We start from the raw sequence: 14,511 nt of genomic DNA, 5'->3' as shown, positions 1-14,511 counted from the left end.
TTCAGTTTACATAGTCAGTTTAAATGAAAGTGTCTTTATGCAACCTTTTTTTTTTTTAGTTGGAACAGTTACTGTATGTGATTCTAGCTCCCCCAAAAATTTGTGCTGTAAAGTTTTATTCCAGAAAGCTTTGATGCAGTTCCTGTCCATCCTGTTTTAGGCCATTACTGGTAGAATGGTAGCACTGTCAGGAATGTTTTATTTTTACTTGTTAAGCAACACTAAGTAAATTTCATTTCTAACTTAAATTCCAGGTTCCAGGTTTCTGAAGGCCATAAGCAACACTGCACAAGTAACACTCCACTGTTGCAAAAATAAACTGATTGCACTCCACTTTGGATCAGCAGGTTGAGAAATCATGGACTTACTTGTAAAGACAACGCCATAATTCTCACACTGGATTATCTCTTGGAGATGGAAAAAATATGTCTGATCAGGTAAGTTTTATGACAGCTAGCTCTTGTGTTTAAGGGGAGTTCAGACTGCCATAAATTGGACCTCTAGTTCACATTACCAATTCAAAAATGAATCGGATCCTCTTAAATTATATAATATGATTTTGAGAAGAACAATCTGCAGGGAGCATCTAAACACACAAAGTACTGACATAAAAAAAACAACAACTATTAAATACATCTTAAATTCAGCTAACAGCTGGTTAAAAATCTAAAAGTGCAGCTTTAAACATAAACACCAAAAGTACTGTAAAGCAAGACACTGAGAAGAGAATCAAAAGTATGAAAGAAGCAAATATTCTAGTTTGACATTGCCTCCTAAATACATTTACTTAAGGTCCAAATGACTAACAAGAAAGCACATTCGGTGCACATCTAGAAGATCTCAGGATGTTCATGGTAATATAAAAACTACTTTAAAAAGTCTGAAATGTACGTTTTTAATTCATATGACCCAGAGCACTGCATTACCGCTGTTTGAGCTCCTGTTAAACATTAGATCTAACTAAGCTAGCACTTATGGTAATGCAACAAAACAGAATATGACCCAATTTTCTCGCTGGTGTCATTTATTTATTAATTAAAATATTTATTTACATGTTTATTCAACTTCTTTGATTAGAACTGATGTTATGTAATGTAGAGTAAAGTTAGAATCGTGGATATGAACTATTTTGTTTTATGCTGTCAGTTTAAAAAGTCTTCTTTTGGAGATAATATATGTATCTGTTTTCTCTTACAAAATATGGCTATGTCTTAGTCCAAAATTCATTACTAAGAAACCTGAGTTTAAATGTAAGATGCAAATTACAGGACAATGCAACCATATGCAAAACTTGTAATGCTGTATTCAAAGTATGGCTGTGGAAGAATTCAAAGAACACAGGATATTTGTATATTCCAGTACGTTTAGAAAGTAGAGAGAGAGAGAAAAAAAAAATGTAATCTTTCTTTTATATGACTTTTATTTATTTATTTGGTAGACAGTTTGGTCTCAGGAAATGTGTCCTGTTTTAATTTTAGAAGGTACGCTTTTTATGTATCAGAAACTGGAAGCACATTTAGGGTATAAACATACAGATTTCATGTTTATGTTTCTAAAAGGAATGTTTTTATGAAATTAACGTGAATGTTTTTCTTATTATTTTACTTTAGTAAAAATAATCAATTTAACAGGTAGAACAGAACTAATATTGTTACTGACAGAAACAATTCAGAAACAGATGGACCCTTAATATGATTTTGGTCCACATGCAGATGTTGAATTAAAAAAAATTATTAAAGGCTATAAATAATGAATGTCACAGGTGGGCTGCTTAAAGTTGTACATTCATAGTCTGTATATTTTTAGTTTAAGGTTGCAGTCTAACTTATTTATTTATTTTAATACCTGCTTTTATCATGTTTCATCTTTCAGTGCTTTTATGTTCCTTTTATTTTTGTTGTTTGTCATGTAAACCCCTTTGAATTGTCTGTGTACGGAATTGTGCTATTTAAATAAACTTACATTTGAATGAATATATGATTAAATGGGTTGAGCAGTTGTTCTGTCATGGTTCAGCCCTTTCTGGTTCTGTTTTATTTTTGAGCTTTCAGTTACACTTTGATTTATGTCATTCTGTGTTTTCTAGGTCATTGTTTTCTTTTCCATTGAGTATCATCCAAGTTATTTTCTAGTTATATTTAAGCACTGTCATGTTTCTTGTTTACTCTCTGTTGCCCCCTTGTGCCACTCTCTTTTCCCTTCTGGATCTTTCTGTCCACACCCCAGTTGATTATTCTGTCATTCTGTCAGTTTATTCCTTGGTGGTTTCTCCTAGTTTCTGATTTCTTGTCAATTGTTTCTGGATTATGGCTTCTGTATTTTTCCTTATCTCTGCCTTGTCAGTTCTGCATTTGGGTCCCAACAAGTATCCACTAATCCAGTCATGTTTTTAATCTTTATGTATTAGAATATTAATATAGAAAATTCCTAAATGACTGCAGAAAAACTCACCTACAGGGTCATGGTGGGGCCTATCTCCGGCAGTCTATGGGTGAGAGGCGGTGTACACTCTGGACAGGTTGACAGTCTGTTGCAGGGCAACACAGAGACACAGAGCCACTAAACTTCTAAACCCTGGTTTAGAAGAGAACTGCTTGTTCCATAGGTGGTGATATACACTATATTGCCAAAAGTATTTGCTCACCTGCCTTGAATCAACATATGAGCTTAAGTGACATCCCGTTCCTAATCCATAGGGTTCAATATGACGTCGGTCCACCCTTTGCAGCTAGAACAGCTTCAACTCTTCTGGGAAGGCTGTCCACAAGGTTTAGGAGTGTGTTTATGGGAATTTTTGACCATTCTTCCAGAAGCGCATTTGTGAGGTCGCACACTGATGTTGGACGAGAAGGCCTGGCTCTCAGTCTCCGCTCTAATTCATCCCAAAGGTGTTCTATCGGGTTGAGGTCAGGACTCTGTGCAGGCCAGTCAAATTCATCCACACCAGACTCTGTCATCCATGTCTTTATGGACCTTGCTTTGTGCACTGGTGCACAGTCATGTTGGAAGAGGAAGGGGCCAGCTCCAAACTGTTCCCACAAAGTTGGGAGCATGGAATTGTCCAAAATGTCTTGGTATGCTGAAGCATTCAGAGTTCCTTTCACTGGAACTAAGGGGCCAAGCCCAGCTCCTGAAAAACAACCTCACACCATAATCCCCCCTCCACCAAACTTTACACTTGGCACAATGCAGTCAGACAAGTACCGTTCTCCTGGCAACCGCCAAACCCAGACCCGTCCATCAGATTGCCAGATGGAGAAGCGCGATTCGTCACTCCAGAGAACGCGTCTCCACTGCTCTAGAGTCCAGTGGCGGCGTGCTTTACACCACCGCATCCGACGCTTTGCATTGCACTTGGTGATGTATGGCTTGGATGCAGCTGCTCGACCATGGAAACCCATTCCATGAAGCTCTCTGCGCACTGTTCTTGAGCTAATCTGAAGGCCACATGAAGTTTGGAGGTCTGTAGTGATTGACTCTGCAGAAAGTTGGCGACCTCTTCGCACTATGCGCGTCAGCATCCGCTGACCCCGCTCCGTCAGTTTACGTGGCCTACCTCTTCGTGGCTGAGTTGCTGTCGTTCCCAAACACTTCCATTTTCTTATAATACAGCTGACAGTTGACTGTGGAATATTTAGGAGCGAGGAAATTTCACGACTGGATTTGTTGCACAGGTGGCATCCTATCACAGTTCCACGCTGGAATTCACTGAGCTCCTGAGAGCGACCCATTCTTTCACAAATGTTTGTAAAAACAGTCTGCATGCCTAGGTGCTTGAATTTATACACCTGTGGCCATGGAAGTGATTGGAACACCTGATTCCAATAATTTGGATGGGTGAGCAAATACTTTTGGCAATATAGTGTACATTCCAGTTGTAACAACAAATCCCCTGATAGGGGTGGCCAATGATTAATTAAGGGTGGATTTTGTCCCCCTGGCACCCCCTCTGGATTTGCCCCTGTATGAGAGGAGTTAGGAAACTAATTATTTCTGAATATAGGAGCAAAAGGCAAGGTTATTTTTTCAAAGAGCTTAGATTACCACTGTACACACAAACACCACAGAATGACAGTTACAAGCTTTTCCCAACATTACATTGAATGAGGATGTCTACATGAGAACTCTGTTTAGTTTAAGACCCACATAGACAATTGAAGATTAAGATCATGGAGTCAACTTCAGTCACCGCTGAGAACTGAGGACCCAGTATTTAGTCAAGACAGACAGTGGGATTATTCAAAAGGCATTTATTAAGAAACTGGCGAATTGGAGTAGCAGCTGCAAGGTTGTCTATAACAGGAAACTGCAGAAAAGAAACACAGGTTAGTGACCACTTAAATCAAACGGAGGAAGATTATGAACGTGAGTCATTAACCTGGTTTACAAGTATAGTACGTACCCAGAGAACAAGGTAGAATCCAGTCATTGGGCTGCCAACCAGATACGGCAGGTGCCGCACAGAGTGTCTCAGATGCTGCAGCCCAAGAGAATGGAGAACAGACAGGAGTCCGAAGATAGGTTAGGCACTATGAGGTACTATATATCTCCAATTATAACCACTGCATTCCATTCAACAGTTGACTCAACTTTCTTAGACCACGTCAGGATTTTAAAAGCAGGAAGGAAGTCTAGCTAGAACACATATACCAAAAAAGTTGTGGCCTTGGAATGAGAACCTGTTTTTATTTTCAAAGGTCAAGTTATGCGTTTGGCCCTAACATCATAGATGGGCTACCATCACCGTTACTGTGCTAAACAAAAAGACGCCAATGCCCTTCCACTGCAATATTAGATCACAAAGCTTTGCTTCAGAAGATTTTTGCATGCATAAAACCTTCAGAAAAAATCACATTCAATTAAAGGTGCCAGCTGCATTTTCTAATACACCCTGAAGATCTAAAGCTGAACCTTGCCAAAAATATCTGACTGTGATCTTAATCATGTCTAAAATGGCTGAAATACATTGCAAATTCCCTGATGACACTACTTATGCCTTTTTATATGGGGCAGAATTAGTGTGTATTTGTTTATGGTAGGTGTGTATATAATGTTATTTCTATACAACATTTCTATGTGTCTCTTTAAGCTGTATATGTTCTGTGCTATGTTTACGCAACATGTGCACCTAATTTAAAGCACTAAACACCAAAACTTTACACACCTTACAAAGAACCTTGGAACATAACATACTTCTACAGCTAAATACACACATGCACTTATTACGTTGACATAGACACATTGTACCCCTTACATAGACACATACACATGTACAAAGGCCCATATACATAGTTTTGGAACAAAACTATGTATATGTTATATGTTAGCAGTATACACATATACTGCTAACATATAAACTTAGCATATACACCTTATATGGTCATAAGCACATAATATAATCACATATACATAGATATATAGACATATACGTAGACACATAAACATATTCTTGGCAGTAATGGGACCCCATGTAAGACTATCTTTAAAAAAGTCAAATAATCTACAAAAAAACAATAAATCTTTCTTAGACATAATTTTTTTAAGTTGATACAGCAGCACTGACAACTAGAACTTATATATGTCAACTAAAACTGCAGTTTCAGTTTAATCATTCCAGTTTAGGTTGGAGTTAAAATGACTTTTTCATCCATATCTGAAAGTAAACTGACTGGGCGGTCTGAAGATCAGAAGACAGGTAAACCAACCAGATCTTAACATTCTCTCTGAGCTGCCCAACTCAACATTCACAGTTACTGAATGCAATATGTGTCTTTTTCTGTGGAATATCTTTAGTGCGTCATGCAGGAAGAAAGCTGCTGGTCGAGGGGAAGGAGAAGAGCCGAGCGGATGGCCGACCCACTCACCGTTTCTCTTGTAGTCAGGAACTCATCAGTCTGTCATCGAGTCCCTGAGTAGCCAGAGACACAAACGGACACACACACGTGGACAGCTTTAGCTATTGGAGGGTTGTGGACGTGACTTGTTGCTGGTTTTTGATTTGGGTACTACTGAAGGGAATTCTGTTTGAACCCCTTTTTATGCTGCTGCCAAAGCTAAAGACTTAACAGTTTAGATGGCTGGAAACAAATAGCACCATTATGAAAACTTGCTAATATGGATGGTCTTGTCTTATAAACTGTTTCAAGGCACAAATAATCAAACTCCAAATTAAGTATTCCATGGCCTACCTACAGTAGCATTGGAAAGCAATGTTTTAATGTGTTAAATGTAAACCATTAGTCCAGTTACAATTAAAAATTCTTTTATTTGTCTAGGAATCACAATATTTTTCAAATGTCCATTTTCAAAATATGTCAATATAGAATGTAAAGCTCAAACATGAGCCTGATCAGTCTGAAGGGATTACAACACATATAGCTTTTAGATTTTAGCTTTTGAAACTTTAAATCAAAATCGGCATAATTGTGTGAAAAGTAAGGAATTTTACTTTGGTTGTATGTGCAGGCATCAAATATAGAGAAACTTCTATCTGTTTGTTTGTCTGTCTGTATATTGGACAATAATAAAGAGATTATTATGAAGGACTGCTGCAAAATTAGTCTACCTTTGTATCAGATCTCTTACTGTTTGCTGTAAAACTGTTAATTTGTAATTTTTTCATCCTTTTTTTACTTTTTAACACAACCCCTAATTTAGGTCTTTAGTTCAATTTAAGTCAACAGTCTACCATTTTAATGGCAGTAAAGGTAAACAGCCAAGGAACAGGCCATCACACCAAGAGTGATTAAATAATGATAGAGGCTTTTGATAATCGTGGTGGAGTAAACCTCAACACCTGGAGAAATTCGCATGTACACAGGCACAACATGCAAACTCAACTTAGTGAGGTCAGGATTTGAACCTAGGGCCTTCCCTTTGTGCACAATTGCTTAATTTATTTCTGAAGAAAAGATCACAATAAAACACATTTAGACACCACTCAGACAAAACACATTTCTGTTAAAGCCACAGAACAGTGGTAGGCAGAAAGACCTTTTAAAAAATGTACTTTATTAGTGCAGTACTAGACGTTTTTGACATTGAATGTGTGCAGATGGGCACTGAAAAAACAACTGCTGGGTATCATAGGGGACCCAGTTAAATACAAGTTTATTACAGAGAAATAGAAAAACCTTTTTCAATAGTCGGTATCACTGCCCTTATTCTGTCATTACATCAGATCATCTGTGGAGCCAGTTATCTCACTACATTTATTTACTTCCTATCTGCTGTGACAAGCTTGTTAATACGATATTTTGTATTTATTTTTATATATATATATATATAATATTACGTGATTCAAAGGAATATATAAATCCATAGTTTAAGCCAATCTTAGCTGAAGATACACATTTTTACAGATATTAAAAATGTCCATCAGATATATTTCAAAGAATGGACAATGAATTAATAAATCAAACATAGAAATGCAGGTTTAATTAGAAAAGTAGAAAAAAAATATATAAAATGAACGTAGCCTAAAAAAAAATCTTACCTAAACAAGTAAATTCAGTACCAAATTCAGCACAAAGAGGTCAGGGTTGGACATAATTTGGCCCACATTCATATTGTTTTATTTTTATTTATTTATTTTTTTATGGGTAAAATGTTTTCTGACATCTTTTTTCTGGCATGTCTAGTCAGGGCACCAGAGGGTATTAATTAAATCAAAGAGCAAAAACTCTAGAATATGTCAGCAAACAGATGATGCCAGAAAGAAGGGTGATAATGCATTTCTAGGACTAAAAGGAGTTTCTAAAAACATTTGAGATTATTTATTTTTCCCCCCTTTGGCAAGCCCCTAATAATACACTTGCTATAGACTGGGTCTTTTACATACAACACAGAAAATATTTAAAACTTTCTGGCTTTCAGACGGTATGTTTACATATAACAATATGGAGGAAGGCTTTCCCGCTTGGCCTTGAATTTACCTCTGTGTCCTCTGGGCTTAGGGGAAATGTCATTCACTGCTACTGTCCTCAGCAGGGGATTTAGGAAGGGCTGGAAGCCTCCACTGTGCTCTGAAGGTGGTGCTGTACACAGTAGATGTCACTCTGGCTCACTGACACCTTTATGGCTTCCAACCGGCAGTTGAGTTAGAGGGTGGCAGGATGGACGCACCGTGAACTGACAGATATAGGGCTGAACTGAACTGGCCTCACAGGCTACCTCCAGTGAGGGAGGGAAGAGGAAAGAATTCCCCCCCCTGCTCCCGGTGTCCATTACAGCCTTTTTACAACAGCATCAGAGCAGACCAGGAAGGTGAAAGCAGGTCTTGATGAAAATCATTTCCACATGGCCGATGGCCTCCTCACCCACAGTTATATGGGGATAATGGCACAGCGCTTGTAGTGACTCTTGCCACTGCTGGGGTCTCATAATGACACAACAACCTGCAGCTGTATTACATTAAAGCAAGGCGGTGGCCGCTGAGATCTTTATAAGCCAAAAAGCCAACTGTTATCCTAAAATCAGTGGATAGTATTTGGGTTTTTCACTAATCATCTACAAAAAACGTAAACACAGCCATAAAAAAAAGCCTTACAACTATTACAAACTGTTTGCCAATTTTTTTCTTGACGTCTAAAGGTTGTTTGCATACTTTACATTGTACACAAAGTACTTTAGAAAACCAGTAACAGGTGAAATGTTTTAAGTATCATCATCTAAGGGACATATACATTTTAAATATGGAAAAATGTCATAATGTATACCATGCAATGGTAAGATTGGTGGTAGTTTCCAAATAAAGAATATTAAAATGTGTAAAATCTACTGCTGAATTACTTTTAAATTATTTGCCTTGTTTTTATTTAATTTATTTTTTCAGTTTTATGGATTCTGTCTCACAACTTTGAAAGCAACCTTTTCAGTGAGAAATTGAATTAGTTTTTCAACATTATGACTACATAAATTTAATACAGAAAAGTACATTGCAGAGGCATTAAGTTTATTTAATAATGGAAACACACAAAGAGTTGAAAAAATAAACACCAGTTAAGAAACTAGATGATTACAAAAATAGAATATTTAAATGGAAGGAAGTTGTACCCAAAACTTAAACTAATAATGTTTAGAAAGCACAATCTAAGTCCAATCTAAATAAATACTTTTTAATGCAACTTAGGGTTTAACTTTAACTTTATTCCACATTAGAGGAGCATGAGAACTAGAAGCTGCTTCTAACAACAACAAGTCTGTAATGCATTTTGGTGCCATGTTATTCACTTAGACTTAGCAAACTTTATTGTCATCTTGTATACACAGAGTGTATACAAAACTAAATTTCGTTTTGAACAGCTCTCATGACAATTCCATTTCTTAAAATGCAGCAGTGATCAAATGTAATCATTGTAAGTGTTTATTGTAAATGTAAATGTAAACATTATTCAGGAATATATAGACTAATAAAAGTATTTTTAAAGTCTGTTCTCTGAGATACAGGAAGCCAGGGTAAATACATTAGAGATGGGGTGACGTGCTTTGCTTTCTTAATGAGGATGTGGGCAGCAGCTTTCTGGATCAACTTCAGCTGTCTAATCAACTTTTTAGACAGAACTATGAAGACACCTGAGCAATAATCAATTCTGCTGAAGCTAAACTCATTAATTTGTTTATCCTGCTGAGACATCAGCCCTTAAATACTGGAGATGTTAAGTAGGTCATAAAAAGCCAACTTTGTTATTGTCTTCATGAGCCTCTAGAGGTCCAGCTCTGTGTCCATCATTACAAATAGATTTCAAGCCTGAATGGGGGTTTCTAGCTGTAAAGATAAGGCTGTGTGCTCACTTTTGAGTGCTATTCATTTTGTTTAAAAATGATAACCTTTGTCAAGGAAGTTATGTTTTGATTGGTGTTGGTTTGTTTTTTCAAAATAAACAATAAAGCTATGAATGGATTTTGCAGAAATTTCCAAAGAAGGTGCGTATTGTGACTGGCAACAGATGATTACATTTTGGTGATGATATAAAACAACATCTGGATCCAGGAATTCTGTGAATGCAGTTTTTAACTTAAGGTGGAAGTCACAACAAGTCGGGGAAAGTGAGTTATTTGCAGAGGTCTGCGCTCTCTCCGAGAGGTTTTCTCCGAGTTACCTCATGTCTTTTCTTTTTTTTATTTAACTGAAGGTCATTTTGGCATCTCTGTTCATTGATTTCTTTTATCAATCACCCAGTGCTTGAATGAGTTCATGGTCATCTGGTGACATCATATTTAAAAGAAGGAGCCTTAGGAAGGGCTACACATGTTTTTTTTTTGTTTTTTTGTGGTGCCTGATATAGAGTTTACTATTGACAGAAAAAATGCCCTGCCATTAAGGCAGGATCCAAACCAATATAGTGTTGTACCAGATAGGGCAACACAAGCACTCAAATGAAATGGAGTAATCAGCAGTGTTGAATCGTTCGCTGAGGTCCAATAATACCAGCACTGTGGCTCTTCCACTGAACACCTTGACAAGGGCGGGCTCTCTACATTGTTATTAAGGTGATAAACTGCTAATACAAAGCCCTTTCAGTAATCTTTCTGATGAAAGAGGGATTTGAGATGGGCTTGTAATTCTACATGGCAGCTTGTCCCAGTAACATGAAACTGATATTTGATGTTTTTAGGATATAAAGTAATACATTTTATTGAAATTATATTAAAAACAAGCATTATTTAACAGAGGTATCTGACAGCCTTGATTTCGACATGCAAACATGTTCAGGTAATTAATGTTTTTTAGTTGGAACTATATCCATTACATGTGTTATTCATTAGACCATCAAATATTGAATATAGAAGTAGTGCCACTCACTCTAAAATAAAATGTCAGACCTTGGAGGTGGAAAATCTTATTTTCTTTTCTTATTTTTAAGGTTTGGTCCATGTTTTTAAAGTTTTATGCAATAATTATATTTCCATCATTGCTCAAACTGCAGAATACCTTGAACATTCAGCATTTACTTTTGGGGATAGGTCATGACTGCCGGTGACCCAATTCAACAGCGCTGCTCTCCTCTTCCTTTAAACGTGCCTTTGAACTTTATGCTGAAAGCTGTTTTCCATTGTTTGGTAGAAAACATGGACATCTCTGGGGAGAGTTTCCATTAGACTTTCCTCTTACAGTGAACACAACTAGACATCAAGTTAAGGCCCAAGTGATGAAAACCTTTGATGTTTTTTAAAATGTTTTTTAAATAGAATTGCAACGGGAATTGCACAGAATTTTAACCATTAAATGAAAGGGACTTCTTCTTGATGTTTAGGCTTTATGTTTTTTAAGGATATATACAGCAGTCAACCAGTGCAGTACCTAATCATCCTTTAGTTGTAATATGCTCAGATTAGGGATGCAAAAACAAGAGAAGCAGAAGTTGAAGCCAAAGGGCTAACATTTTGGAAATGGCTGCAAAGCAAAGTGAGTTTATATAGAAACACAGAAGGCAATCCAATGGTTTACATGACATTTTTATGAAAACAATAATAAAGATGCCTTAGCATAAGCATTAAAGCTTTGTATAAACAAAACAGATGCAGATGATAAACCATGAAGGAAAGTTATGTTTTTAAACAGATAATTTTTCAAAATGGGTTAAAAATTGGGTTAAATTGGGTTAAAAACAATAGTTTCTGTTTTAACCCAGATAGTAAATGTGGATCCATTGACAGTAGATTAATAATAGATTGGAAACGTATACATCCTTAATTAAGGTTGCCACTAATCATTTCTAATATTCCTGACATTTAATTTTTGTTTGCCCCAATTTATAGAAGAGATTTTTTTTCTTCTGTCATAATAAAGTACATTTGTTTACAATCAATCTTTTTCATATTCCTTGTTGTAAAATGTATGCATTTACATCCGGTATCTTTAAATTACCCACAACCTTATTTATGACCTATTTAAATGACCTGATTAAAGGGAGGTACCGGTAATTACTACTTTTTAAAACTCTATGGGGTAAGATAGAAATATATTTCCTAATGAGAAACCATATGCTTCATTTGTTAAAAATTTCTATTCATTTTAATTTAGTTTATTTAAAAAGCACAAATTCACACAGATGTTCAAAATGCTAATATCAGCTTCGACAGTTGTTGCACATTCTACAGCTAGCCCAAATCTGACCCTATAAAAAAGCATCAGAGCCAACATAGTACTGTAAGCCCATATCTAAAAAAACCTAAACAAATTCCTGGTAAAACGGATATGAATTGTTTGTCTTATTAATTGGCTTGAGGGAATAAGTAGCTTCAGTGGTATATATGTTTTAATTGCACTAAATGTTGCATGTAGAGCTGCGAATGTTTAGCTCTTAAAGGAAAAGCCTGGTCCGCAAGAAATAATAAATGGATTATTATCCTTACCTAAAAGTAATACTTTCAAAGTGATTCAATGAATTTAGCATTAATCATAAAAAAAAATTAAATAATAAATTTTTTCCTTTAAATGCTTTATGCACACCTCTAATGTCATAGTTCTATTGGCAGTATTAGCAATGGAAATTTAACTGTTGTTTACAGCAAATTTTTAACTTTATAAGGCAATATTGCAAGCTTGGTTTCTATAGATTTTTCTACTATATTCAATGGAAGTGATTGTATTATAATTAATAATAATTTACTGCTCAGTTCACAATTCCAAAGAAGTCATTTTTCAAACAAGTTGCATAAAATTTCAAGGTTTTCTAAAGAAAAAAAAAAAGTAAATTAATCTGAGGGTTGAACCAGATAAAGATTTATAAACACATTTGTGTTGCTTTGCTCATATTTTTTTTTTATCGAATAATTTAAAGAGGGTTGTTTATAATGTCTGGTTACAGAACCTGTTAATTATACCTGGTTGTTTATTGTACCTCGTTTTCATTTAAAATGTGGCTAATTGTGAATAATTAATTACAGACCCTGTAAATAACTTGGTCAAAACATTATTGAGTCCCTCTACTAGTTAAAAGTTTTTTTTATCTAAGGAAACCTGGCTAAAAGCATTGAGTTTTTGATTGCAGGATTTGGATGGGCATGTGTCAATGGTTGACGTGGACGAAGCAAAAGGGGAGAGGAAAGAGTTAGACGTTAAAATAACAAATAATACAGAATTGAAGTTGTCCACATGTCCTCCACTCAGGATAGTCTGAGCCACGTTAACTATAAGCTATATCAAGGAGGCCTCGGATTGGTCAAATCTACATCCACTCTCCACAATTTTTTGTATGATTGTCAATGTGGAAAACGACGTGTAAGGTTGAAGAAGAGCGAGGTGCGCGAGAACACTTGGACCCTTTATTCACCTGGATCCCCGCACTTTTTTGCTCTCATGTCCCTCCGTTATCACATCAACTTGCCCCTTGCGTTTTTCCACTTCTTCACTGCCTCGGCCGTATCTATAACCACAGTTAGTTTATAATTGTCCCTCTTGTGTTGTGGCATGGAATAGCATAGTGCAGACCACGCTTCAATATTGGGCATAAATCAAAAGTGTCTGCAACAAGCTAACTGCCAGACACTTCTGTGGGGAGAATAAACAGCCCTTAAAACTGGTAACTGGTTAGACAGGAGAGGAGCATGATGACTAAAAGATCTGCCTCACATTCTAGTTTTAGAAATTGTTGGAACCACTAGTAAACCTGCAGATTCAGAGAAAAGTGATCTGTTAGGAACATAGGGAACAATCAGATGTCTGATATACAGTATGATGGTGCTTGGTAATTTAGGGCTTTTTGTGTGAGTTAAATAATGTAGTCTAATATCTTGAATGTAGACTTAAGAAATAGGAATGCTAAAAGGAACATTACAATGGAATGTTTCAAAGTAGTGTTAGCATTAAAATGTAGAGGAGCATTTACCTTCTAAGCTCTAAAATAGACGTTTAGACATCCCATTGGTAACATTGGTGTTGTCTGCTGTGGGCAGGGCCATAAAATAGGCAACAATAGAGATATAAAGAAAACTCTCTGCATGAAATACTTTTGTGAGACTCTTAAAAGACTTATAAAGGGTCATATCACACCAAATCTGCATCATAGAACATAGTAAAAGCCTTTTTTTTTTATAGATTTAAAGTTCCATAACTTTAGTCTGTCTGACTATCACTTCTATGTTAGAGAAGAGCAAATAGGCAGTGTCTTTGAAAGGTTTGAAAGATTCTTTAAATCAGGAGGAAAAATCTGATATTTAACAACTTGAACCAAAAATCAAAAGTATCCTGAGAAAGTTTGATTTGCTAAAATTTCCAAACAGGCTGAAATAAAGCCTAAAGTTTGAACGTACCTCGGCCTTCATGAAAATTGTCCCCATTATGATTTAGTCATGGTCTTGGTGCTGATGGTTGGCTTTTCCATCTGCTCCAGCTCACCTGTCTAATTGGCTCATTAACGCTGATCGTTTTCACCTTCCCCGTGTTTGAGAACCGTCATGATCTGTCTGTTTAAATATTTTGTCCAAGGTTCTGAGGTCATTACATGAATCGCTTCTTCCTGTTCAGCATAGAGTAGGTGAGCAAACACAACTGATATTGGTGACTGA

This window comes from Cyprinodon tularosa, unplaced genomic scaffold, assembly GCF_016077235.1.
Source record: "Cyprinodon tularosa strain WSP-4 unplaced genomic scaffold, ASM1607723v1 ctg286, whole genome shotgun sequence".
Lineage (NCBI taxonomy): Eukaryota > Metazoa > Chordata > Actinopteri > Cyprinodontiformes > Cyprinodontidae > Cyprinodon > Cyprinodon tularosa.
This window is presented reverse-complemented; position numbering follows the sequence as displayed.